The sequence below is a fragment of the Sus scrofa genome, chromosome 8 (genome assembly GCF_054392235.1).
Source record: "Sus scrofa isolate SSC_HxYL_T2T_F1_AM1 chromosome 8, Sscrofa_HxYL_maternal_Yorkshire_Landrace_v2.0, whole genome shotgun sequence".
Classification (NCBI taxonomy): domain Eukaryota; kingdom Metazoa; phylum Chordata; class Mammalia; order Artiodactyla; family Suidae; genus Sus; species Sus scrofa.
In genome coordinates this window covers 4,490,806-4,514,146 of record NC_139390.1, presented here as the reverse complement: position 1 = coordinate 4,514,146, position 23,341 = coordinate 4,490,806, and the positions used below count along the sequence as shown (strand labels likewise).

The 23,341-nt window shown below is 49.1% G+C and overlaps 1 protein-coding gene across 14 annotated transcripts in view; it reads right to left on the bottom strand.

The window, feature by feature from the left end:
• JAKMIP1 (janus kinase and microtubule interacting protein 1) overlaps positions 1 to 23,341 on the bottom strand; it is a 141,108-nt gene that overhangs the window by 96,050 nt on the left and 21,717 nt on the right. For 5 of the 14 annotated variants that reach the window (XR_014812106.1, XM_084971494.1, XM_084971491.1 and 2 more), the window contains one exon: positions 18,305 to 18,483. The exons of 6 other annotated variants lie outside the window; for them this stretch is intronic. The gene's annotated coding sequence lies outside the window, so the exon portion shown is untranslated. Of the gene's footprint in view, positions 1 to 9,490; positions 9,756 to 18,304; positions 18,542 to 22,829; positions 23,015 to 23,341 lie in introns of those variants that run through there. 3 more of the 14 variants (XM_084971499.1, XM_084971498.1, XM_021100979.2) reach the window with 3 other exon arrangements.

Here is a 23,341-nt window from a genome sequence, read left to right as displayed (position 1 = left end):
GGGTTTGATCCCTCAATTTGCTGTGTGACCTTGGGCCATGTGTCGCCTCTTTCTGGGCCTCAGTTTCTTCCTTTGGAAAATGCTCATTTGGCCTGGACAGTGTTTTGGCCAGCCAGTTGCAACTGCTGTAATTTCTACATAAAATACATACAACAGGAGTTCCTGTTGTGGCTCAGTGGTTAACGAATCCGACTAGAAACCATGAGATTGCGGGTTCGATCCCCGACCTTGCTCAGTGGGTGAAGGATCTGGCATTGCCGTGAGCTGTGGTGTAGGTTGCAGACTTGACTCGGATCCTGTGTTACTGTGGCTGTGGTGTAGGCCGGCGGCTACAGCTCCGATTGGACCCCTAGCCTGGGAATCTCCATATGCCGCAGGAGCGGCCCTGGAAAAGGTAAAAAGCCAAAAAAAAAAAAAAAAAAATCAGGTACCACTTTTTAAGTGGAGTTAGTTGATTCACAATGTCATGCTAATTTCTGCTGGACAGCAAAATGATTCAAAATACATACATTCTTTTTTATATGTACTAAATTTTAAAAATCAACTTTAAGTGGACAGCTCAAAGGCTTTCAGCAATCAAGATAAAGAATATTTGAGGGAACCCCCAAAAGTTCCCTTGGCAACTTAACTTTTATTTGCTTGGTATTTCTCTTTAAAATAACTGTGTTAAAAACATATATGGCTTCAGCTTGATTTCAAGTGATAATATTCTCAAACTCACATAATGGGCTAGTTACATTTTCTCTAACACACTAAAATAATTACTATTAAAATAAAATGTCCAAGAGCCGCCTAAAATCTTCTTGCATACCTAAAGAGACGCGCATGCCCCACAGAAAAAATCTCAACGAAATGACTGCTCCCTCCCGAGGCCCCTGTAGCTCTGAAAGTCTGGATTCCACATCCTACTTGTCACCAAGTCTAGCCTGGGCCTGTATACAGCAGGCGCTTACTCAGCACTGGCTGTTGAACACTAGTGGCAACCTGAGGTCCATCTCCCTGCCATCTCTGACCAGCCACGCCCAGTGGCAGGCAGCTAGCTTCTGTTCCCGGGGCTGATAAATACCGCCTTGAGAGAGACAGCCACGGAGGGCAAAGGGGGGCAGAGGGAGGGGGGCACAGCCGCAGGGCCGAGCAGGCAACCAGGCGGATGCAGAAGCGAAGCAAGTCGGTGAAAGTGCAGAGGCCACGTTTGGGAGCGCAGCTCCTCATTCTCCATCCTCTGCCTGCATTTTTTTTAGCCCACTCAGAGATTTTAATAAACTCGGGCGCTCTCACATCAAAACCGTTTGCAAAAAAAGCCCTCCAAGATGTCACACGAGCATTCCCAGAAGGATTTACCACAAAGAGTGCACAGAGAGACGGCTTGCCTTCCAAGTCCCAGTTTCAGGACGAGCTAAATAATTGAAGGGAAGCCTTCTGCGCCCTTAGCAACTCGGCAAGGAGTTTGGCAGATGTTTGCAGTCCTTAAAACACACACACACACACACAGAAATAGAAAATGAACAGGGCGGTGGATCACAGCCTAAAAAAAAAGGCACCACCGAAAAAGTAGGTAGGGAAACATAGCCTGACTTTTAGGAGCCTTGCAACACTGGGGCCACTGCACACAGGAGCCGTGGCCCGACTCCACAGCCCGGCAGATGGAGCCTCCAGCCCAGCCCACAGCTGCCGATGCCACCTTTTCAATTTACTGATTATCCAGCTCGATTCCAGCCTCTACACCCGACCGTAATGATCTACTGACACCACCCCGAACACAGAGCTACACCTTTGCGGGTCCTGGTTCACCAGCCAGGATGGCCCTTCCCTTCTCCTCCTCCTGGAAAACTCCTATTCATTCGTCAAAGGCCGAGGAATGATGGCCAAGTTCAACCACCACCCTTCACAGGAAGCCTCCCCTCAGAGAATCTCCCCCTCCACGGAGCAGCTCAGAGCACACGGGCTGAGCAGGGTGGTGTGTTCCACGGGGGCCGGGACCAAGTTCTCAAGGGCCTTCTTTCCTTGTCCAGTGTGGGAGGAGTTCCCAGTTCATCCCCAGGCAGTGTGGGGAGTCAGGGGGGGAGAGAGAGGAACAGAGAAGCGCATCCAGACCAGCGTGGTAGGAAGACATTTCAGCTGACAGCGTGGGAGACGGGCTGAAATCGGGTCTATGACAAGAAAGTGATTCTCTGGCATCGAATCGTCTATGCGTGGCTGCCTGTATCTGCGGCTTCCTTCCAGAGTCACTGCCGTGCCCAGACACCCTCCATGTGGGGGAAGCGGGACCCCCCTCCGCTTGCAATGGAGTACCTATCTCAACCACCACCACCACAGCTGCCATGCACACAACACAGCCTTACCATTTGTAAGCCCTGCTCTAAGCACCCACATTTCATCCTTCCAATAGCCCTAACATGTAGGTACTATTATTGTCCTGTGTTAGTGATGCGGAAATTATGGCAAGGCTCAGGAAGTTGCTCCAAAATGCCCGGGTCGGAAGTTCCAGTCGTGGCTCAGGGGAAAAGAATCTGACGAGCATCCATGAGGATGCAGCTTCAATCCCTGGCCTTGCTCAGTGGGTTAAGGATCCAGTGTTGCCGTGAGCTGTGGTGTAGGTCGCAGACGTGGCTCGGATCCCACCTTGCTGTGGCTGTGGTGTAGGCCAGAGGTTTCAGCTCTGATTCCACCCCTAGCCTGGGAACCTCCATAGGCCACGTGTGTGGCCCTCAAAAGAGAAAAAAAAAAAAAAAAAAAAAAAAACGAAAATGCCCAGATAACAATGGGGAAGGACCCCAGGCAGTCAGACCAGGGCTGGATATGCTGGCTGGAAAAAAACTACAGCAGACTCACACCTCAGCCTTAGAAAGGCAGCCCAAGTACCACTGCCCAATTTACCCTAAAGAAACCACAGGAAATGAGAAGGAAGCCACGGAAGAGTTACACAAGTATCCAGCTCCGGGGATGTTCGTGGATGCGTTGGTTACAAAGAGAAAACAAGAAACTGCTAAGTATTTGCAAAAATATCCAAATACTAGCCAAGGTCCTGAACCGCTGTGGAGCACCCACAGCGGGAGGCTGTGAAGGCCTTGCCACGCTGAGAGAGGCGTGAACTCTGTTTCTCACAGTCCTGTTTGAAGCCCTCCTGCCCCCGGAGCTCCCAGGGTGAGTATGAAAGTGGAGATTCCCAGGTTCCCCCCAGACCTCCTGGCGGGCAGTGCCTAAGGTGGGGCCTGGCAATCAGAAGTTCTGCACGTAGCCTGGTCTGCCCGGTCATGTTCGAGAACTACTGCTGGGTGAATGCTTACTATCACGGAACCGCTCAGCTCTAGGAGTAGTTGTTTATTTACTTATTTATTTGGCTGTACCCCGGGCATGTGCCAGAGTTCCTAGGCCAGGGATCCAACCTGTGCCACAGCGGTGACAAGCCTGGATTATTTTTTCCTTTGTAGGGCCGCACCCGCAGCATAAGGAAGTTCCCAGGCTAGGGGTCGAATGTTAGTTGCAGCTGCCAGCCTACACCACAGCCACAGTCATGCAGGATCCAAGCTGCGTCTTCAGCCTACACTGATGCTCATACCAGTGCTGGATCCTTAACCCACTGGACAAGGCCAGGGATCGAACTCGCATCCTCGCGGATACTAGTTGGGTTTGTAACCCACTAAGTCACAACGGGAACTCCACAAGCCTGGATTTTTAAACCCCTAAGTCACCAGGGAACTGAGGTGAGTAGCGTTTTTCACTGCAGGGTCCCCAGTGCTTAGAACAATGCTTGGCACATAGCAGGTGCTCAAGAAATGTTTGGTGACTGATTGAACCCACTGATGAACAAATTATTCTGAACTGATCTGTTAGCAGGCCTAAGGATCTGACCAGTGTGAGTGCCCTGGAGGAGCAGGGCTTGTGAATGACTTTTCACCCTGCTGCACCCACGACAAAGCCAGCCCCGAGGCCTGGTCCACCATCACACAAGCTCGTGAATACCGCCATACGGCACTCATTCTGAGCTGCACGTTTTTTTTCACTTCTCAATATTTTTTGAAATCAGAATGTGTCTTACAACCTAACCCTGTCGTGGCTTAGCTGGCAGCATTGTTTCTCTCCTTTCCTTAGTGGTACAAAAATAATGATGCATCTCCCAATCGGTGTCATCTTTGATTTATTAAAATACGGGAAGGGAGTGCATAATTCAGATTAAAAAAAAAAAAAACTAAAGTCAGATGCCAACACAGCTAACAGATTGCCGTGCATTCCCTTTCTTATAATTTGCAAAATTTAATCCAGCGCCATCTGTTTCAAGCTTTCAGCATCTTTCCCCAGAAGTCCTGGTCATCCAACCCTTTGCTGCTGAGATGCCAACTTAAGGTCTGATGCAAATGACAGGCTTTCACCTGTCTTCCCCTGGGAAACTTCTGACAGCATCAGCTGGAGGGTTTCTCTACATCCTTGGAGACTTGGAGGTGTGCCAGGGTGATTCTGGCCCAGGCTTGGGTTCATCCCAGCCCCATGGCCCCCGGATGTCTGGCGAGGGTCGTGGTCTGTCCACAACAGCCGTTGGTCCTGTTGTGACGTCTCAGCACCCAGAGGACCAGCCGTCTCGGCCAAGGCTCTGGAGCCCCGCGCTTCCTGTAACTGGTCCCATGGCTAGAAGAGAGCCCAATGCCCTAGGCAGGTCACTCTCATCTGCAAAAGGAGCTGGGGGATGGGAATCCAGCCCACCACACAGGGTTGTTCTCAGGACCAAGTGAGATTCACGCGAAAATTCTCTGAATAGCGGCGATTTCCATACAAGGTAATTTGTGACATTTAGGAAGACACAGATGGATAGAAATCCTCAAATTTCAGATAAAACTTACTTTCCATCATAACACTTGCCTTTTTTTGACTAAAATCCATCACGGCCCAGACATTTTCTTGAGCCACTGGCACAAACCATCACTGCAGCCAAGAGCCAGGAACTCGGGCCAGAATCCCAGCCCTGTGCCCCTGGGCTGCCTTGGCACCACGTCACCTAAGCTCTCTGAGCCTCCACCTCCTCGTGTGTACATTGGGGCTAATTGTCTATCTTTTCACTTTCCGTCTCTAAAACACAGCATGGAGCCTCCCGCAGGTGCTTTGCAGAACAGGGGGGAGCTAGTCCCAGGATGTCTTCATTGACAGCCACAGCACGAGGCTGGCTCAGCTTCCTGTCTGTGGAGCAGTTTATTCACCCAAAGAACAAGAGCTAACTAAGCTTCTTCAACTACTGAAGAGTTATTTGGGCCCCATTTCCAGGGCTACAGCAATAGAGAACAGCGCTGAGAGTCAGGGCCCCAGCTGGGGGACTGGCTCCACCCCTGCCCCCATGCAGGACCCCAGCCAGGTTATTCTGTGCCCACGGTCTCCGACTCCCGACCTGGAAAGCGAGGATGATAAGGGAGGCTGTCAGGATGGCAGGCAGGCCCTGGTGGGCGCAGAGAGCTCCAGACGCCCGACTTCCCCCCGACACGCTCCAGCTCCCACAGCCCCAGACACGAAGCACCTTCCATCATAGGAACCGCAGTGGGATCTGCCTGCCCACCTGCTTCCAGACAGGAAGCTCAGAGAGGCTGCAAATGAACACAGGTCCACAGAGGCTTCATGGTGGGTGAAGCAAGGCCTCCAGGATTGTGGTTTCTGAAGCCCCTGCCCCAGGCCTGGCCCGAGGAGGTGGCGAGCAAATGTCTGCAGGTTAAATAATGGTTTGTTTTGGAGCCACAGGCGAGATATGACGAAGCTGAAAGGAGGGATGAGAACATTCCAGGCGGGCTGGGTGTGGGGCTGAGCAACCCCACAGGGCCTCTTGCGCGCCGCCCAATGGAAACGGTCACCCTCAGACAGGAAGACTGTCTTTTCAGCAGAGGACAGAAGCGTCTGGTTTGAAAACTTCAAGCTGGGAGCTGGGGTCTCTCTCCTTGGAGATAAAACTTGGGCTGCTCAACACAGGAGAGAGAAGGGAGGAAAATCCACAGGAAGAGCCAGGAATGGACACCGGAATTTCACACGTATAAACGGGGAGAGAGACCAGCTCATCCACCGCTGGGAGAAACGACTGACTATTTGGGAGCAGATAAAACTAGTTGTCCACAGCGTTCCCGCTGTGGCGCAGTGGGAAAGAATGCGACTAGGAACCATGAGGACGCAGGTTCGATCCCTGGCCTCACTCAGTGGGTTAACAATCCCGCATTGCTATGAGCTGTGGTGTAGGTTGCAGACGTGGCTCAGATCCTGCGTCGCTGTGGCTGTGGTGTGGGCCGGCAGCTGTAGCTCCAATTAGACCCCCAGCCTGGAAACCTCCATGTGCCGCAGGTGGGGCCCCGAAAAGCAAAACAAACAAACAAAAAACTAGGTACCCACCTATATTTAGAAATGAGAACATTCTCTAATACCATACATAAAACTAAACTCAAAATGGATTAAAGACCTAAACGTACGACTGGACACTAGAAAACTCTTAGTAGAGAACAAGCAGAAATTCCAGCAATATCTTCTTGGATCTGCCTCCTAGAACCATGAAAATAAAAGTAAACAAATTAGGTCTCATTTGTTTACTTGAGACTAATTAGGTCTCACGTAAACTTAATTTAAATTAAACTTAAAGTTAAACTTAAAAGCTAATTAAACTTAAAATTAAACTAATTAAAACTTAAAAGCTTTTGTACCGCAAAGGAAACCGTGAAAAAAATGAGCAGACAACCCACAGACAGGGAGAAAATATTTGCAACTGAAGCAACCGACAAGAGATTAATCTCCAAAATATACAAAGAGCTCATGTAGCTCAATATCAAAAAACAACCCAATCAAAAAAGGGGCCAAAGATTTAAATAAACATTTCTCCAAAGAACACACAAAGATGGCCAAAAAGTACGTGAGAAGATGCTCAATATCGCTGATTATTAGAGAACTACAAATCCAAACTACAATGAGGTGTCACCTCACATTGGTCAGAATGGCCATCATCAAAAAAAATCTACAACTGGAGTTCCCGTCATGGCGCAGTGGTTAACGAATCCGACTAGGAACCATGAGGTTTCAGGTTCGATCCCTGGCCTTGCTCAGTGGGTTAAGGATCCAGCATTGCCGTGAGTTGGGGTGTAGGTAGGTTGCAGACTCAGCTTGGATCCCGCGTTGCTGTGGCTCTGGTGTAGGCTAGTGGCTACAGCTCCAATTCAACCCCTAGCCTGGGAAGCTCCAGATGCCGTGGGAGCGGCCCAAGAAATGGCAAAAAGACAAAAAAGAAAAAAGTCTACAACAATGAATGCTGGAGAGGGTGTGGAGAACAGGGAAATCCTCTGACCCCGCTGGCGGGAACATACACTGGTACAACCACTATGAAGGACAGTATGGAGGGTCCTCGAAAGACTCAAAATAGAAGTCACATGTGACCCAGCACTCCTACTCCTGAGCATATATCTGGAGATAACTAAAATTTGAAAAGATGCATGTACCCCAATGTTCACTGCAGTGCCATTTACAACAGCCAAGACATGGAAGAAATCTAAATAGATAAAGAAGATGTGGTACATATATACAATGGAATATTACTCAGCCATAAAGAAGAATGAAATAATGCCGTCTGCAGCAACATAGATAGACCTAGACATTATCATACTAAGTGAAGTACGTCAGACAATGAAAGGTATGTGCAATCTGAAAAAATTATACAAATGAACTTATTTACAAAACAGAAACAGACTCAAAGACTTTGAAAACAAGTCGATTTTCAAAGGGGAAAGGTGGGGGGCGGGACAGATTAGGAGTTTAGGATTAGCATATACACAATACCACATATAAAATAGATATTCCACAAGGAGCCACAGCACAGGGGACTCTACTCAGTATTCTATAATAACCCTATGTGGGAAAAGAATCTGAAAAAGAATGGTTATATGTATACGTATAAGTGAATCACTTTGCTATACACCTGAAACTAACACAACACTGCAAATCAACTATACTCCAAGATAAAATAAGAATTAAGTTTTTAAAAGGGGCACAAACTACTATACACAAAGTAAATAATATACAAGGATATATTTTATAGCACAGGGAATATAGCCAATATTTTGTAATAATTTTAAATGAAGTATATAATCTATAAAAATATTGAATCACTATGTTGTTCACCTGAGGCAAATATAATACTGTAAATCAACTTGTACTTCAATTTTAAAAAGTTCCAATTAAAAAAAAACTAAACTAGGTATCCACCTTGATCCTTACAGTAAAGCAACTTTCAGGTAAATTACAAATTGAAATTAAAAAAAAAAATTCATTAACAGATGAATGGATAAAGAAGATGTGGCATATGTATACAATAGGATATTACTCAGCCATTAAAAAATGAAATAAGCCATTTGCAACAACTTGGATGGACCTAGAGATTATTATACTAAATGAAGTCAGACAGAGAAAGACAAGTATCATATCACATCACTTATATGTGTAATCTAAAAAATAATACAGGAGGGGGGGATGCGCTGGGTTGTGGGATGGAAATCCTATAAAATTGAATTGTGATGATCACTGTACAACTACAAATGTAATAAATTCATTGAGTAATAAAAAATAAAATTAAAAAATTAAAAAAGATGTTACTAAAAAAAGGATACTAACACTTTTAACATTTATTTGAAATATTAACAGAATCAATCGTATTTGCAGCTGAAGCTTAGTCTACAGATGAGTTTATTCCTCTTAAAATTTTCACCTTCTATTAACTTTTAATGTTTTTTCATGTCAATACTTCCATTCAACATGGATGGTATTAAACTGTAAATTTTCTAAAGTGTAAAAAATAACAAAAAAATAAAAAATAAAAATGCATTTCCAAAAAAATTTGCTTTTAAAAAAATAAATTAATTAAATAAAAATTAAAAAATGATACAAATGAACTTACTGACAAAACAGAAACAAACTCATAGACCTAGAAAACAAACGTATGATTACCAAAGGGGAAAGGGGGATGTGACAAATTAGGAATCTCGGATTAATAGACACGCACTACTAAACATAAAATAGATAAACAACAAACACCTACTGTATAGCACAGGGAGCTATATTCGATATCTTGTAATAACCTATAATCGAAAAGAATCTGAAAAAGTGTGTATGTATTTGTAACTGAATCACTTTGCTGTACACTTGAAACATTGTAAATCACCTCTACTTCAATTAAAAACATACACTTTATATAAAAATCATAGAAACCACAAAACAAAAAATCTCCTAAAAACAAGTATTAAAGGAGGAAAAAGTCAGAGCATTCACAGAAGGCACCACTGATAACCCTCTCGAGACGAAACGCATCACAGTTGGGGGGAAACGTCTGTAACATACAAGAGAACACAGGTTAATATCCCTATTAGGTTAAGACGCTTTACAAAGCAAAATTGTTTTCAGCAACATGCCAATAGAAAAATTAGTATAAATAATGAAGACGTGATTTTTCTGAAGAAAAGCACGTGGCCAGTACCAAGAGGACACGACTCACTGGAATCAAGTGAATGAGACCCAGGACGAGAACTCAGACGCATCACACTGGCAAAAATCCGTAATAGCCATTGTTCGCAAGGTCCTGGGAAACTGCTATTTTCATTCACTCCCGGTGGGTACAAACTGGCACAACTCTTGCGGCATGCCATTTGGCAATTTCTATGAGAACTTTAAATACGGATTGCTTTTGTTCAGCAGCTTCACTTCTAGAATCTTTCCTAAGGGAACGATCCGACGAGATCATCCGCAAAGCCGGGAATAACAAGGGGCTCATTAAACAACCCCTGGTACGTCCAAGCCGCGGAGGCCGTGGCCAGACTTCTGTCCTATGAGTGTGTGTGGAAAGCGGGTCACGGGGTGGTCCTGTTTCTCAAGGAAAAACTCCACATCAAGACACTGGCTGACATCAGAGCTCTAATGAGCAGAGCGAGCCAAGAGAGCATTTCCATTTAAGGGGCAGGGAAGGAGGCTCTGTGAACAAAGAGGATTCTTAGAGAAGGCGGAAGGCTCCTGCCGAGGGTGGGGAGGGGGGACGAATCAGGAACAGAGTGAGGGTGGGGGTCGGCTTAAGCCCAGAAAAACAGGGAGAAGAAATTGTGTCGGAGAGACGTGACGATGTCCCCATGAGAGGCAAATGTCTGGTCTGAAATACACTAATGGGACTTTTAGGATTCCCCAAAATCATCAGATGGGGCCAGATGACAAAGATAATAGCTTTCTTCCCTAGAGACCAGCAGTAACCAATCGGTGGATAAAACTAGATATAATTCCATTTATGATCGAATCGAAAGGAGCAAGGAGGGAACAGCACACATGGTTCAGGAGACAAGAAAAGGATAGGCCTCCATCAAGGACAGAAGCTGCTGACCTGAGACCCGGCAGGGTCGCCCTAAAGCCCACGTCCCCACATCAGCACCCCCTTCTTCTCCCTGGCCCTGGACCCCTTTTCATTCCCACCTCTTCCCACACTTCCCTCCTCTGTCCCAGCTGCAGTGGTGTCACCTCCCTCCAGGGCTCCTCACCAGCAGCTGTATATACAGGGGTCATCCCCATTAAACAAACCAGCCAACCCCTGCCACCTCTGCTTTATCTCAGACGCTGAGGCTGTCCTCTGGATTGCCTCCTCACTTCCTGCAGTGTGGCTTCAGCCCCTGTGCCTCCACTAGCCCCCCCTCACCTCCCCTGGCATCTCACCTCCCCTGGCATCTCACCTCCCCTGGCATCTCACCTCCCCTGGCTTCCATGTTGCCGGACTCGGCTCACAGTCTGATTTATCTGACCATCAAGTGGACTCTGATACCATGGCCCCAGCCTTTCCGCCCAGCCACTCTCTTCCCTGAGATTATGGCCATATTTAGTCCACGGTACAACAATCCTAGTTGTTCAGGGTCACTGGGTCCTGGCCACCTGCAGGCACCAGGCTAGGGTATCATGGCCCCATCCTCTTGTTCAATCCATCCCCGTGGTGGGGGAGCATCAATTCCATTGTCACTCTACAAACAGGAGCTGGAGGCTCTAAAGGGTTGAGGAGTGTAAATTACCCAGGCTCGTCTGACCCCAGTCTGTGCTTTTCCCATGATGTGATGCTGCCGCACAGGGGGTGGGAGGCCTCTAAGGAAACACTGAGTGAAGCCCCCATCAGAGGCAGACATAACCTCTTCAAGGTTATTTTGCTAATGCTTGTCATTCGAGCATCCAGGGGAAACAAGACCTCTTATGAGGTGACTTCCCCAACTCCCAGGCCGGGTCAGGAGCCCCCTCTGGGCTCCCACAACCTCCCAGGCTTCCTCCCATCCCAGCACGGTGTTGCCTTGGCTAACCCTAACGTTTGCAAGCCAGACTGAGCTTCTTGAGGGCAGGGACTTGGTCCAAGTCGTCTGTCTCTATCCCTCAGCACAGGCCGCCACGTGGGGTACCCAGGTGGCAGGGTTAAAGCAGTAGGAGAGTGGATAGATAGATGGATGGATGGAGAGATGGACAGAGGGAGAAAGAAAAGCTACTCAGTTCAACTCAGGACTTCAGTAGGGGATTTATAGCCCAAGCAGAGTTTGGTCCAGGGTAGTGGTGGGGTCCCTGGGATTCCTTCCAACCTTAGCTTCTGGGACATTATGGAACAGTCCCCTGGTGCCTGGGGATGGACCTCCATTCCTGGGCTTGGCTGAGAAGGAAAATCCAAAGATACACCCCTCAAAGGAGGGAGATAAATTGGAAGACTCTCTTCCGTTAGGGAACTTTGCATTTAGGACAACTTTTAAAAATATACAAGACAACTTTTCAAAATATATTTAAAAGAATAAAATGCTCAGGAATAAATTTAGCAAAAGAAGTATAAGGCTGTCAAGTACAAAATATATTTTTAAAGAAATTAAAGAGGACCTTAATAAATGGAAAGGCATCCTATGTCCATGGATAAGACTAAATTTACCTAATGATTCAACACAATTCTTATCAAAATTCCAGCTGACTTCTTTAAGAAGCTGATCCTAAAATTCATATTGAAATTCACATTTCAACATGAACAACCTTGAAAACAAAAAGATCAAAGTGTGAGGACACAGATTTCCTGATTTCAAACTCACCACAAAGTTTCAGTGATCAAGATAACGTGATACTAGCGTAAGATAGACATGGAATAGAATTGAGAATTCAGACATAAACTTTTATAGTTATGGTTGATTTTTGACAATAGTATCAAGACAAACAGATAAAAAAAGAACAGTTTTTTCAACCAATGGCACTGAGACAACTGGATATCTGCGAGCAAAAAAATGAAGTTGGGCACCTACTTCACACCAAATACAAAAATCAACTTAAAATGGATCAAAAACCTAAATGCAAGAGCTAAAACTATAAAACTCTTAGAAGAAAATACAGGAATAAATTTTTGTGACTTGGATTAAGCAGTGGTTTCTTAGGCAAGATACCCAAAGCACAAATGATGAAGAAAAAACAAAAACTGGACTTGACCAAAATTTAAAACTCGAGGGACACTGTTGTAGTGGTTTGAATCATGCCCTTCAAAAGCTCATGTCCACCTGGCACCTCAGAATGTGACTTTATTTGGAAATAGGGTATGTGTAGACATAATTGGTTAAGGATCTTGAGATGAGATCATTCTGGATCTAGGGTCTTTATAAGAAGAAAAGAGGGAAAGAAGTTCCCTTACGGCTCAAGGGGTTAAGGATCCAGCATTGTCACTGCTGTAGTGCCCGTTTGATCCCTGACCTGGGAATTTCCGCATAACATAGGCATGGCAGAAAGAAAGAAAACAGGGGGGAGGGAAGGAGGGAGGGAGACCCCAGAATGGCAAACAGGGAAGAAGTCTGTGTGAAAAAACAAGTGGTAGAGATTGGAGTGATGCTGCCACAAGCCAAGGAATACCAGGGGCCACCAGAAGCTGGAAGAGGCAGGATGAGACTTCAGAGGGAGCCTGGCCCTGCTGACACCTTGATTTCAGACTTCTGGCCTCCGGAACTATGAGAGGATAGATTTCTGTTGCTTTAAGCCACTCAGTTTGAGTTATTTGTTACGGCAGCCTCAGTAAACTAATATAGACTGCATAAAGAAACTGAAAAGAAAACCCACAGAAGGAAACATTTGCAGGTCATTTATGCAATACGAGGCCTATATCCAGAATATATAAAGAATTCTTACAATTCAACAATGAAAAAACAAACCACCTCATTTTTAAATAGGCAAAGGATTTAATATAAATTTTCCCCAAAGAGATATAAACAAATGGCCAACAGGCACATGAAGAGATGTTGGACATCACCAGTCATGAAGGAAACGCAGATCAAACCACAGTGAGACAGCACTTCGCACCCATCAGAGAATAAGTTTCTGTTTTAAGCCACCCAGCCTGTGGTACTTTGTCACAGCAGCCCTGGGAAACTCCGCGTGCAGGTGCGCATGAGTGTGCATGCAAACCTGTGTGTGTGTGTGATTTATTTTCCTTCTTTTTTAAACTGAGGCATAGTTGATTTACAATATTGTGTTCATTTCAGGTAAACAGCCGAGGGAATCAGTTACATGTCTTTTTCAGATCCTTTTCCAGTATAGTTTATTATAAAATATGAATATAGTTCCCTGTGCTAAAGTGTAAATTCCTGCTGTTTATCTATTTCATATACAGTGGTGTGTGTCTGGTAATCCCATACTCCTAACTTATCCATTCCCCCACCTTTTTCTCTTTGGTGACCATAAATTTGTTTTCTATGTCTGTGAGTCTGTTTCCATTTTGTAACTAAATCCATTTGTATTATTTTTCAGATTCCACACATAAGTGATCTCACACGATGACTTGTCTTTCTCTGTCTGACTTACTTCACTCAGTATGTAATCTCTAGGTCCACCCAAGTTGCTGCAAATGGCATTACTCATTCTTTTCATGGCTGAGTAGTATTCCACTGTATATATGTACCACATCTTCTTTACCCATTAATCTGTCAATGGACACAGATGACTTTGTGAATAATGCTGCTGTGAACACTGGGATACTCATATCTTTTTGAATAAGAGTTTTCATCTTTTCTGGGTGTATGCCCAGGAATAGGATGGCAGGATCATATGGCAGCTCTATTTTTAGTTTCTTAAGGAACTCCACAGTTTTCCAGACTGGCCACACCAATTCACATTCCTGCCAACAGAGTAGGAGGGTTCCCTTTTCTCCACACCCTCTCCAGCACTAATTACTTGTAGGCTTTTTGATGATGCCATTCTGACCAGTGTGAGGTGACACCTCATTTGTGGCTTTGACTTGTATGTCTCTAACAATTAGTGGTGATGAGCATATATGATTTATTTTTAAATTGACGTTGAACCATTAAGCAAGTGAACCCAACAAAAGCCTCAAGGCCGAGAGGAGCCACGTTCATGCTCACAGCCTGCCAAGGACAGCCTGTGACCAGGCCTGACCAGAGACATGAAACCATTAACCATGGCCTCAGAGGGGGTGTCAGGGGACAGAGGGGCAAGGAAAATGAGCCAGGAGTTGACAATGCAGAGGAGAGTCAGCGATCAGAGTGTCCAGAGCCTCCGCCTAAGGGACAGCAGACTGGAAGTGAGACCCAGGGCCCGTCTCCCGACAGCACAGCACCCCACCCCCTGCCCCAGATCCTGCAAGTGGCTCCCTCTCGAACGACTGACTGGTAATGTCACAGAAGAAGAACCCAGAGCCTTTGCTTAGAGATGGTGGGAATACAGCCCAGGACTGTCTCATGCACTTCAGACCCACGTGCCTAGCGGGCATCTGTCCCTCGCCTGGCTGACACCTCAGACTAAGCAGCCCAGAACTGGGCTCCCCACCTCCCTCATCCACGTCAGTGCCTCTGCATGTTCCTCACCCCAGGAAAGAGCCCCCCAGTGCTCCCAGGTCAGAAACCTGGGTGTCCTTCCTACTAGCTGATAATAGCCACCCGATTATTACAACATCAGTGGCTTTCAAACTGCTGGAGGACTGATGCAGCTCATGAGGCCCAGCTCCTAAAGTCCCCTGCCTCCGCTTCTCCTGTCCCCCATGACAGAGAGCCATGCCTGCGATAATCAATGATATCCCCACAACGCAGCTATTTATCTTGAGGGGAACTCCTGGGTGGCGGGTGCTGTGCGAGCTGCTTATAAACATTATTTCTCAGGCAACATTTCGGAGCAAATAGTTTATTTCCTTTATAGATGGAGCTGAGCTCAAGCGAGGTTAAGAGCCTGGAGGTCACACAGCCCAGGGGAGCAGCAGAAGCAGGGTCTGCATAGGTCTCTGGCTGCAAAGCCCTTCACCTCGGAGCATGAGGCCGGCCCGTGGGACCCTTAGCCAGCAGCCTAGGAGCCTCGAGAGGCCAGGCAGGAGCTCTTGGTACAGGGCAGCTGTTCTTAGCCCCGCTGCCCACTGGAAAAAGCTAGAGAATTTAGTGTGGATGCCTGTGCCTGCCTCCACCTGGCCACTGAGTCAGAACTCTCCAAGGACCAAGACGGCATTACAGGCTCACTGCCCCAGGCAACGAGGGTGAAAAGAATGACTCTGGAGCAGTGATTCTCAATCTTGGCTGAGAATTCCCAACGCCCACGCCCTGCTCAGCCCCAGGGATTCAGCAGCTCAGAGTGGGGTCCAGATCGCAGCAGTTTTTTAAGGTCCTTGGGTGATTCCAACGTGCAGCCAAAGTTGAAGCTGCCGCCTTCAGGCCCTGCCTGCTCCCGGTGTGGCCTCCGGGCCAGGAGCACAGCACCACCAGGAAGCCTGTTAGACGTGCAAGAATTCAGGTGCACCCCAAGAACCGCTGAATCTGAAACTTGGGGGTGAGTTTAGCCAGTCCTCCAGGTGACGCTGATGCAAGTTCAAGTGTGAGAAGCTCTTGTCTATGGCCTGGCTACTCAAGGGGTCCACAGGCCAGCAGCATCGGCATCAGTGAGACCTTGTGAGAGCTACAGAGTTGGGAGTTTCCATCGAGGCTCAGCTGTAATGAACCCAACTAGTATCCATGAGGACACAAGTTTGATCCCCAGCCTCGCTCAGTGGATTAAGGATCCAGTGTTGGCATGAGCTGTGGTGTAGGTCGCAGGCGTGGCGTTGCTATGACTGTGACATAGGCTGGTAGCTGCAACTCCAATTCGACCCCTAGTCTGGGAACCTCCATATGCCTCGGGTGCGGCTCTAAAAAGACAAAAAAAAAAAAAAAAAAAAAAAAAAAAAGAGAGAGAAAGCGAGAGAGAGATACAGAGTCTCAGGCCCCACCCCAGACCTGCTGAATCAGAACCTGCATTTTACAGGAACGAGTGAGAAGACCCACCCTTCCTCCCCTCTCTGTGCCCTGCTGCCCCCCAGTTCGGCTTACAAGCTCTCATCTCAACAGGCCTGGGTCCTGCTGAAGGTGACACTGTGCTGCATGCAGGTCACTGAATAACAAGGCCAGAGTCCCCTGAACCCAGACTTGCGAGCCGACTTGGCGCTGAGAGCAGGAGCAGGTGCATTTAATGCAGTGCTCCTCAAACTTTAACATGCATGAGAACAACAAGCTCCTCGAACGCCCTGTAGCTGGCTCCTCCCCGGTGATGCCAAGCCCATGGGTTGGAGCCTTTCCACAGGGCTCCCAGGGACCTCCAGCATCACTCTTGGGTAAGCCTGCATTAGAGTGGGCGCTGAAGCCAGCCTGTGAGGGTTTGAATCCAAGTCTAGCATGCGCTCACTAACAGCGTGGCCCTCTGCCTCAAGAGTCTCACCTGGCAAAGGGAACCAGTGGCAGTTAGAGCCTCATAGGTTGTGAGGAGGAGGCATTAGATTCAGACAACTGAGGTGTTTACAAGAGTGTCTAGCGTGAACCCATCATTTTAAGTTTTACTACCACCACCACTACCACCACAGCTGCCACCATCCCTGCCATCCACACCTCCACCACCAGCACCCCTATCACAGTCCCTTCGCTGCCCACCACCCACCTCTACCGTCACATCACCACCACTGCCAACATCACCACCAGTGCCACCCTTATCACCACCACCGCCAATGCCATCACCATCAGCACCCTCCCCACCCCACCCCCATCTCCCTCGCCAACACCACCTCCACAGCACCGTCACCCTCATCACCACCACCTCTGCCACCAGCAATCCCATCACCACCACTACCCCCCACCCCACCAGGTATTCACAATACAGTCCCGCCTATGAGGACAGGCAGCTGAGAGAGAAAAGGGAACAGAACCTGCCGTCACGTAAACGACCTCAATTCACTCCAGCACGGGCTCAAAACCAAATGCTAAGGGGATGAACCAACGCCGTGACCGGCACGGGAAGACGGGAGAAGAACTTTACATGTCCCGCAGGCTGGTGGTTAAACCTCAAGGACCACCCGCCCCAGGTACCCCTCGAGGTGAGGACGGTGCTCCTCTCACCTCCAGACTCCGAGTCCCCACACGGAGCCTGGCACAGAATCAGGAATGAGCCAGCATGCCCTGAGTTTCCAAAGTCACTTTCCCGCCCAGGTTATGCCTCCATTAAACGGGAGGAGGGCTCATTTTGAAGCTGCTGAAGTGTGTGTTTTTACAAAGCAATGAAGACACTGAACAGTCAAGCAGTATATTTATCGTTAATAATGAAAACACACACAAGCTGGATTTCTCACTTCTTTCTCACAGGCTTCCCAGATGACATTGACCACGCTTCCCAGGACACGTCCCGCTCCGGCCACGAGGGAATTCCCAGAGCTCTCATTAGTATCTGCAGTCCCGCCATCAGACCAGCGGGGACACTCCCGGCCTGAACCGGCGGGCAAGCTGGGGACAGCTGCCCACAGAGGGGCACGCTCATCTCTGCACTGCCGCGCACACAGTGCTGGCTGAGAAGCCAGCCCCCCAGCTTCCCATCCGGCTGAACTTTCAACTTCCTCCAGCTGGCAGTGACCCGGTCCCTTGGCACCCATGGGGTGATCTGCAGATAAAATTAATAAATCCCAGCTGCAGAAACCAGGGCCTCTAATGAGGAAGGAGTCGGGATCATGGAAAGATAACGAGACCCAGGCCAGGCCCACATCTAAACCCCGTGCTGCTCTGGCATCGGCCGGAGCTTCTTCCTGTCACTCCCAAGACCCCCAGTGGGCCAAGCCTGTACCGGGCCTGGCCCCGCCCGTGGTGGCTCGAGGCCCTCCCACCAGCTCAGCCCCCATCAGGCTGTAGTGCCAGGAAAGAATCAGCCTGGGCAGAAGAGACTCGGGGTGGCCGTGGCCACATTCCCCAAAGTGACCTCTGTCCCCAGATGCCCAGGGCCCTGGGATGCTCCTCCCAGGGGCTAAGAAAGAGTGTTTGAATAAGAAGGCTTCTCTTACCTGCAGGCTCTGCTCACGCGGCTTCCTCAGTCAGGCCTCCCCTGCCCATCCGTTTGCTCCGCAAACACTGACTGCCCATCTCCTGGGCTCCCGGCTCCAGTGCAGATGGTGAAACAGAAACAGCTGCTGCCCTTTGCATCCCCAAGATCTGGCACAGGAAGCCGCTCCTCATCAGATGACTGCAATGAAGTAAGGCCAGCCCTCAGAGCCTGGGGGTCTTCCTGGAGGAGGAGGCCCCTAAGCCATGTCCAAGGGCAAGCAGGAAGCCCAGGTTAACAAAGGATAACCTTGGGGGCACAAAGTTCTTGCCACCTCGAGGGGACCAAGACACAGAAGAGGCCAAAGACCACAGGGTGGACAGGTGAACTCAGCTGAGCGTCACCACGCCTCTCCCGCTAGTACTTTTCACAACCTTTTCAATTTGCCAAGTTTCAAAACTACAGAAAAGTCCCAAGAAGAGGAGGACGCACTCCTTGCACCTTCACCTCGACTCACGTTTTCCCTCAGCTCGTTATCTATAAAGACATGTTCCTATACCCGTACACCTATTTTTATGAATCATTTGAAAATAAATTCGGGACATCCCAACATCTGCCCCTCAAGGCTGTGGCTTTCCTCTCTTAGGACCAGAGACATCAGGAAATCACTACACGATTAGCAAAACCAGGAAACTGTATCACTGATACATTTCAAATTCCAAGGTCACCAATTGTTGCAATAATGTCTTATGTGGCAAAATAACTATTTTTCTCCTCCCAGCACTTTTTAAAGAGCAGCTCTAGGCAGAATGCGACTGTCTCCACCAGAGGTGCTCCCAACCAGCCACAAGCTTCTCCAAAGAATCAAGCGGGAAAGTAAAATGTAACGACAGCCAAAAATAACAACCATCACCCGGTACAGAATAACCTTTGACAAGTGACAGGACAGGGTGGCTGGAAGGGATTCTGGGCACAACAACAGAGGCCTATGAAGCCTCAGAGGACGCCAGCCCTGGTCTTTGGCTCCGGATCTAGGAAAACGCAAACCACACGCCCTCAGGTATGACGGGGCCCTTCTGTCCTTGGGCGCTGGCAGTGTGGACCAGGTGAAGAAAAGCAGGGGCCCTGGGCTCCCACCTCACCACCTGCCAAGTCACTTTGGAGAGACCACGCAGCCACGGTGGGCCTGTGTCCCCACCCCTAGAGCCCCAGCTCGTCCCCCAGGCCCCCTGGAGCCCCCAGCCAAGCCTAGGCTCTCCAGAGAAGGCATCCAGGAGCGTAAAACCCCACCCCACCATGTCCGTGCCCTTGTCTCCCGTTCTGGTCCCCAGCACTCCCTGATTAGACAACACCCAGCCCCCAGGGGCCTCCAGACCTGCTATGGGTGGGTGTCTTCTGCCTCTTCCCGACATCTGTGCCTCTCCCTCTCCCCCCCACCCTGCAGCCCCACCTGGCCCCTTGGCCACAGCCACCCTCAGCCACATGGAGTTCTGACCAAGGGTCCCTTCATCCGTGCAGCAATCACTACCTTTCTGAGAATCAGGAAGAGCACAATATGTTGAGACTGTCCTCGGCTCCCCACTGTTGTCAGGGTGAAACCTAACTCCTTAGCTTGGACAAGCCGGTCCTCATCTGCTCCCCACCTCCCCCTACCACAGAGCCCCTCACCCGCCATCCCAACCAACGTCCAAGAACAGCAGCCCTGCCTGGCGGTCACGTTCTCCAGGGGACTGACTGCTAAGGCCATGGAGGCTCAGAGAGGTCGAGGAACTTGCCCGAGGGCAACAGCTCAGGAGTGACAGAACCAAGGCACCCAGAGTCAGCTCCAAACCATATCCCTTCATCCCATACAAAAAGCAAAATGGTTCAGCGACACAGGCCTCTATATGCATGCTGCCTCTGGATGATGCTGGAATGGACGCTCCAACAGTGGCTTAGAGGATGCTGGAAATACAGCTGAAGGCTGGCGTTTTTTTCTTTATGTGATACTTTCATTAATTTTGTACAGATTTAATTTTTTTTTTTTTTTTTTTTGGTCTTTTTAGGGCTGCACCTGCGGCATATGGAGGTTCCCAGGCTAGGGGTCGAATCAGAGCTGCAGCTGCCAGCTTATGCCACAGTCACAGCAATGCCAGATCTGAGCCGCGTCTGCAATCTATACCACAGCTCACGGCAACGCCGGATCCTTAAGCCACTGAGTGAGGCTGGGAATTGAATCTGCATCCTCACGGATATTAGTCGAGCTCATTAACCACTGAGCCACAACGGGAACTCCTACAGCTTTAAATGTTCACAGTGGAAAAATAATGACTCAAAGTGACAAAGAGTTCCACAAGCATCTCACTGTCACTATGTCGTTGACATGCTATGCACAGGTGCTAAAACGGGGGACCTGATTTCAGCTGAGAACTCGCCCCTGCGTGGCTGGCATAGGCAGGATGTCCCATCCAGGCAGGTGGACGCTGCCCTAGACCATGACCTGCCTACACCTGCAGCACGCTGGCCAGCCCTGGCTCTCTCTGCACCTGGAAAAGAGTTCAGATTCAAGGCTCAGACTTTTTTTTCTTCCTCCAGTTGAAGTAATAGATACCTATAGAGGTGAAGAAAGTAACCGCATGTCTATTCAATGATCATTCTGAATCCCATCAAGACCCATCCTTTCTGAAATGCCGTTTCCTCATCCACATGAGAGATGACGAAGAAAACCCCGGCATCCGCAGGGCTGTAACTGAAACCTCCTCACAGCGGAGCGGGCACCCCGCTCGGCAGACAGGCAGGGGTCGGCAGCATCGTTGTCCTTACTGAGAACCTATTAAGCGCCAGATCTTTTCCCAGACACTGAAGGTACAGACATGAACAGGCACAGTGCTGTCTAGGAGTGATTAGAGGCCTAGTGTGAGGGACGAAGGAAAATCCACCTGGAAAGAGCTTGCACTTGACCTTGAGCACGGCAGGGAGCCATGGAGAGGTTTATACCTGGCAGGACAAGGTCGGACACCCTTGTGCTTCAGATCACTGGCTCAGGGTCAACTCGGAGGGCTGCCTGGAGGAGGCCCTGGAGGCAGCAACGGTGCTGAGGCTGTGTACTCATTTGGTGGGGGATGAAGCCGCCTGAGTCATGGATATGAACTTTTTCTTTTTAGGGCCACATCCATGGCATGTGGAGGTCCCCAGAGTAGAGGTCAAACTGGAGCTGCAGCCACCAGCCTACACCACAACCACAGCAACCTGGGATCTGAGCCGCGTCTGCAACCAACACCATGGCTCACGGCAATGCCAGATCCATAACCCATTGGGTGAGGGCAGGGATCAAACCTGCGTCTTCATGGATACTAGTGAGATTCGTTTCCGCTGAGATGGGAACTCCTGGATACAAACATGTGAGGAAACAGATCGAATAGGACCTATGAGTCCAAGCGAAGGGGGACAAAGAGGAATTCTTAAAGCTTGAATTGAGCCTTCTTTTACATTCAAATCTACATGTGAATCTCTCCCAACATTTTCCAAGCTCCTTATCACTCCTACCACAGGGCTGCTTTTCTGCAGAAATGGGAAGCAGCACGTGGGTTCCTGTCACCCTTGGCTCCCCATCGCCCTCAGGGTGAAAACCAAGGTGGGGGAGGGGTTAAAGGAGATAATACCTCCCTGTGTACAAACAGGGAGGCTCTCAGAGGCAGACTGACTGGCCTAAGGTTTCACCCAACATACAGGAAGACAGATTTGAACCCAGACCTGTCAGGCCCGGGGGCTGCTTCCTGGCATCCCCCAGTGGGTGAACCTCCTAGCAGCAATGAGTCTTTCAAAATGTTGTTGTCATCAACAGGGACACCGGCCCAGACACCCACTATCATCCTGAAAAGTCGGGGGGAGGGGAGGGCGGGGTGCTGGGGGGGGCGGAGGACATGGTTGGTAGTCAGGCACCAGGCTTCCCCAAGAGAAAAATATTTAGCAAACATTGATGTAGAGAAGGAGTGAGCTCCCGACTTGGAAGGGAGGTTGGGAAAGGCCATCTGGTCCCACCTCCCCATTGTGCAGATGGGACACCAAGCCCAGAGAGGATGCGTCTATTCCAAATGCACCCAAGGAGGCGGGACTCGAATCCAGCCTCTTCAGTCCCAGTCCTCTGTTCTTCTTACCCTAGCCTCATACTTTGCCTAATAAAGGTACAAGCCACGTCATCACCTGCTCCAGGAAGCCCTCCCTGATTGCCAAGGCTCCTGCCCCTGAAAACAAGGGCCTCCCGGAAAGCCTGGACTTCACTATCAGACCCAGAGTCAAATCCTGGCTCCACCGCTATTGCCTGTAGGACCTACATCAAGTCATGACACCTGAGCCAGAGAAAACCCGACCTCCTGAGAATGGTGCAGGGTTACATGAATTAAGGTGACCGCTTCAGGGTCTGCTACAAAGCAGCCCCTTCCATGGATCGGGCCAGACAGCAATACCACACGGCTGCCTTCTCCAGAATGTCACCGCCACCCCCTCTGCTCCCCTCCAAGGCCACCACCCACGTAGAGCCACCATCTTCTCAGCAGCCTGGGAAGCACCTGGCTCTGTCCTGCCTCCAGGCCTCTCATGTGCCGTAGGCCGTCCCTCGTCCCTCCGACGGGGCTCCTCTCCTCCCGTCCCTGCCAAGCCTCAGCTCCAAAGGCAAATTTACGCGGAAAAAGCACTGAGGTAAACCGTAGCCTCCCGACATCGACTCCTGCCCCTTCCACTTCCGGCCAGTCCTGCCTCACTTCCGGCCATTGGCTTTTAAAGTGAAGCCTGGCTCCGCCCCTTCCGCTTCCAGTCTCCACCCCCGCCCTGCCTCCTCGGCCACGCCTACCGCCTGCTCCTGTCCCCGCCCCAGAGGAACCAGCCATCCGGAAATCCTCAGAATGGATTGCTCCACTTAAAAAGATGGGCACCTACAAAGTTGTGCAGTACGACCCCCACTAAAATATAAAATTAGCATATATGTTCAGAGGGCAAAAAAGTAAAGATTAAAGGTGTTTTTCAAACAATTTTTCCTTCTTTTCATGAAATGACATCTTGTTGGGCAGTCCATACAAAGCTG